This window comes from Cebus imitator, unplaced genomic scaffold (genome assembly GCF_001604975.1).
Source record: "Cebus imitator isolate Cc_AM_T3 unplaced genomic scaffold, Cebus_imitator-1.0 Scaffold201, whole genome shotgun sequence".
In the NCBI taxonomy this organism is placed as follows: domain Eukaryota; kingdom Metazoa; phylum Chordata; class Mammalia; order Primates; family Cebidae; genus Cebus; species Cebus imitator.
Genome location: NW_016107516.1, coordinates 1,053,827 through 1,059,162, shown reverse-complemented (window position 1 = coordinate 1,059,162; position 5,336 = coordinate 1,053,827).

The following is a 5,336-nucleotide window of genomic DNA, read 5'->3' as shown; positions in this document are numbered from 1 at the left end:
AGATCCAAAATATGTAATACAGCAAACATTAGATATGTATTCTTACCCATTTCCCCATCTTGCTCAACACATGATTATTCACATTTTAGGTTTCTTCCATTCTTGTGACCTTGAAATCTCCCCGGGCCTTGTCATCATCCGCATCCAGCTATATGAAGGGGGAACAGATAACATAGAGGAGACACGCCTGCCTCTCATTACATTCATTACACTCATTACATTCATTCACGGTTTTTTGGTTTTGTTTGTTTGTTTGTTTGTTTGGCTACACCTAACTGCAAGAGGAGGCCTGGAAATATAGTCTAGTTGCATACCCAGAAAAAAGGAAATAGACTAGGCATAGAAGCTTATGCCTGTAATCCCAGCACTTTGGGAGGCTGGGTCAGACGGATCACTTGAGGCCAGGAATTCAAGACCAGCCTGGCCAACATGGTGAAATCCCGTCTCTACTAAAAATACAAGCATTAGCTGAGCATGGTGATGCATGCCTGTAATTCTAACTATTTGGGAGGCTGAAGCACGGGAATCACTTGAGCCCAAAAGGTGGAGGTTACTGTGAGCCAAGATCACACCATTGCACCCCAGCCTGGGTGACAGAGTGAGACTCTATCTCAAAAAACAAAACAAAACAAAAAACTGAACAACAGAAGACTTTGCTACAATCATTTTTTTAAAAAGAAATTTTTGATGGCTCAGAGAAGTGCTTGTCATTGCTGTGACTGGCTGGGGCTGGCATTGCAGGTGGTAAAGGAATTTACCAAGACAGTTGTAGGTAAAGAAAGGCGGGTTTATTAGAGAAAGTATGAAAATACATTGCAAGGGTGCAACGAGCAGCACAGCAAAGAAGGGGCTGTTTGCAAACAGCCAGGAGCTGGAGGAAAGTTTTATAGGGTTGTCCTGGAAGGGGTACATATAGAGCGAGGTCATGCTGTGGGGCTATGTGCAGAGTGAGGTAGTTGTGCCAGTGGTTGTTTGTGGTTAGCTGTCTCAGAACAATTGTTCTCCCCCACATGGGACCCCTTCTTCATTGTTGCTTACTCATCTTAACAGGACTTCACAGTGCTCACATTTTATTAAATGATTAAAGGAAATAATAAAACTGGATACACAGCTCCAAGTTGGGAAAGAGGCAAAGGGGGATGCGTAACCAGAGGAAAACATAATGCTGAGATATTAATAATAGTTATTTCCAGTTAGTGAGAATACAGAAGTTTTATTTTGTATTATTTTAACTTTCTGAATTGTTCAGTGAACATAAATTACCTCTATAAGATGACATATTATTTTTTAAAAGTTGAAATACCTCAATTATAAACACAAAGTGCTCATTTAGCAAGGATCATTGCTGACAATCCATCTCCTGTCTCAACTCTTAGAACCTCATGGAAATGTAGAGAAAAAAACACCTGCTGATAGTACTCTATTTTCTGAGGTATTCAGAGACCAGCATGCAATTTTAACCAATCCCTAATTTACAAAAGCCATTTCTAAGTCCATTGTTTGAAGAGGAATGCATTCTCCCACAAAATTAACATGAAGGATGATGATAAGAATCCAGGGCCAGCCCACCAAAACCACTCTACTGCAACCATACACGATATTCCTGCCATTGATCCTATAGAGACCAACTCTGGATCCCAGGATTGCTACAGAGAAGTGCTTTCCATGGTCAAGGGGAAGACAGCGGGAGCATATCTTTCCTCACCTTGTGTCACCCTCCACCCCAAGAAACCCTGGCAGCCAGAGCAGAGCTTTGTTGTCCCCCCTCTAGTGCGTGACTTCGAAAGATTGTAATATAGTCTATGGAAAACATTCAGCAATATGAAAGCCTTTCCTGGGCCCATGTGTCCTCTCATGGTCCACAACTGGCAGAACAGTCTGGAAATCCTTGAGTTCTGGAGAGCTCCCTGGTCAGTCCTTGGGGAATGCAGGTAGCTATATTGAAAGAACCTGCTTAAGTACAGTTCTTGACATCTGGGCAATCCATTAGGGGAAGATCACTTCAAACTCAGCCACGAAGTCTCCACATTTCTTGGGCACTTTGGGGATGGAGAGGTCTTCTCCAGGGGCTTTTCACTGCATGCCAGGCCTGATGACTTCCTTGAATACAATGGGTATGGTCTTGCCGTCCAGAGTGGGCTGTTCACTGTGTAGCCACACAGAGCCTGCCAAAGGCTGATCCTGGTAGGATAGATGACATCAGAGCCATTTCTCTTAAGAATACCATGTGGCTTGTCCTTTAAAACAAAGATGATGTCAGCTGGAATGTTGCTGAAGGTTTGGTCTCCTTCCTTGCTTGGGAAAGGTGATTTTGGTCCCTCATTTCCACCATGTTTTTACTTTGGTGGTACAGATCTTTACTAGAACCAGTTTCCTCACCATGTGGAAAGTGGGAGCTAGGACTTTCTCAGCAATGAGCCTTGCCATGGTGGGAGCACAGAGGCAGAGGGGAGCTGCTTCCAGGCTGGGGGCAGGGGCTCCCACAGGGCATGGTCCTGAGGGAGACAGGTGGTGGGATGTTACATGAGGATGACTAGGAAGATGCCAGGGACCCCTAGGATGGGGAAGAGATGTTTTCCTCATTTACTTTTCCCCTCATGGAAGCAGCCATCATAGAGACTTTGGTTCCTCTCCATCCCAAGAACTCCATTATCCCACTTCCTTTAGTGTCCTCATCTCCAGGAACCTTCATATCCACCTCACTGCAGGTACGCACTCTTCAGCCATATCGCAAATCTTACCCTCAACCAGAGTTGTTCCTTCTCTGAAATCATGAATTTAGACATTTCCCTTTCTGATAATTGGTGCTTATTTTCCAACTTTCTTACCCAAGTTACTCCTTAAAATCTGATCTTAAACCACACTGAATCACCAGTCCCCAGCACCCTCTTCTCCTCTCATCAAACACCCACCTTCATCTTTATTTGTGCCCAGTCTGTTTCTTGCCAGCATTCTCGATTCCCTTGCCCCATCGTACTTCCAGGAGATTTGCTGGGCAAATGCCCAACTCTGTCATAATTCTACTCTGAATTTTCTGGGATTCCAGAAGAAAACAGAAGTCCTTAGATAAGAACTCAACTTTCTAACACCAAGCCTACAGACTTTCTTGTCTCCAACTCATCCTGTCTTCCATTCCTTCACTTATAACAGATAAGGTGACCTTCCCCTCACCCAAGTCACATCCTCCCATTTGCATCTTGTTTCCCAAATTCTTCTGCCTTCTCATAAGTTTCAAGCAATCAGTAAGTCCCTTACTTTCTTACATCAACAATAAACTCTTTCCATTGGGTCTTTCCTATGAGTAGTTAAACATTGACAAGTCTCTTGCATCTTGGAACAAACAAACTCCTTCCACTCAAGGTTTCTCCACTTGTCCTATCTCCTTTTCCTTCCTTTCCGCCTTCCTTTCTCCTTTCAGGGAAGTAGAGAGAGATGATGAATTCCACAGCCAAACTCCTTGAAAGCCTAACTCCTACTTCACCAAGTAAGTACTCACCTTTCAACCAACTGCAAATTAGTTTCTAAATACTAAAATTACCAGATCAGTCAGCATACCAGCAAGAAGCAGAATTCATCCCACATGGTTCAAGGGAAGAAGCTGCTGACAGAGATACAGGCAGGATTAAGGCATCAAAAATGGAATTGTGAAGCACTCCAAGAGCAGCGACAGAAGGAAGCCATTATCATTCCTAGGGCTGAAGAGACAAGAGGAGGAAATAGAACAGTAAGAATGAGAACCAGGGAGAAGAGGACACCTGGTGGGAATTAAAGTCAAGGAGGGGTGGACTTAACTGCCCAAGAGAAGACACTAAAGTTGGATGGAACTGGGGGAAAATGTTCTGCTCCCTCTGTTTCAGTCATCCCATCCGCCATTGCTGTCTTGGCCAAACCCAGCTGAAAGCTAGAGGGCAAGGGAGCCTAAGTGATAAAGTCTACAGAGTTCAGCTTTCAGGGGCACAGGGGAGAGGGGAGAATGGTGGATAAACAAAATAACCAGAACATGCACCCACAACTCTTTTTTATAAAAGTCAGTGTCTTGTTTTGATATTGTTGCCCACTGCCTCCTTGAAATAATGTCTTCCTGTGGCATGTGTGGCATCATATTTGGCCACTGTTCCCTCTCTCAGGATGCTCCTGCTCAGTTTCTTTTGCTGGTGCCTCTGCTTCTGTCCTTTTCTTTATATTGTTTTTCTCTACAAACCCCCAAGGCTACATCTATAAGTTGAAAACTTGCAAAGGTGTACCTCTAGTTCAGATTTCTTTCCTGAGCTATAGACTTCAGGGTATGCAACCAGAGTACATCTCTGTATATCTGATGATCTTGAAGGACCTCATATTCAGTGTGTCTTCAGTTGAACTCACCTCTCATCCTCCTCCCTGGAAACTCACACTTCTGCCTGTATCTCACTGAATAACATTATTACCCACTCAGTTATCCAATCAATCATCCAAGCCATTCTTTTTCTGTTGATAGAATGATTTTCCAAAAATGAAAAATATAATGATTTTACTCCTTTGCTTTCACTGGCTTATTAATTCCATGATAAATCTGAACTTCTTAAAGTGGCTTACAAAGTTTGTGCCAAATATTTCTAGGTGTTCAACAAGATCTATGTTCTCTTATTCCTGGGTGCACAGCTGAACTACTTTTTCTAGACTTGAATTAGGTTTGGCCAGATGACTGAGTTCTAGCCAATGGATGCCATTTCCAGACCAGTGCAATTGAAAAAAGCATCTGTCCCTTTTTCACACTCTCTTTTTCCCCTTCAGCTGTGAGGATGAAGTCCTAGGGGATGGCAAAATCACAAGAAGGAATTATGGCTGGAGGAAAGCCACTGTAGACCAGGAACACCTGCTGGGACCATTAGGTGAACTAGGAATAGATTCATATCAAAAACTGAGTGTAAAGTGGTTAGGTAGCCCAAGGTCATATGGCAAGTATTCAACAGAGCCCAGATTTCAATCCAGATTGCCTTACACCAAAGGCCAGGTTGATATTGGTGGTGTACTGTTTTTCTTATTATAATTAAGAGTTGTATTCTATTGCTTAATTGGTTGTCTACAGCCAGTAAAAGCTTTTTAAGAAAAAGGACCATGTATGCTTGCTAACTGTTGACTTTTGGCACCCAGTAGTATATCTGGCATATAATAGGTACACAATAAATATTCACTGAGCCAGGCACGGTGGCTCATGCCTGTAATCCCAGCACTTTGGGAGGCCAAGGTGGGGAGATCGCCTGAGGTCAGGAGTTGAAGACCAGCCTGGTCAACATGGCAAAACTGCATCTCTACTAAAAGTACATAAATTAGCTGGGCATAGTAGTGGGTGCCTGTAA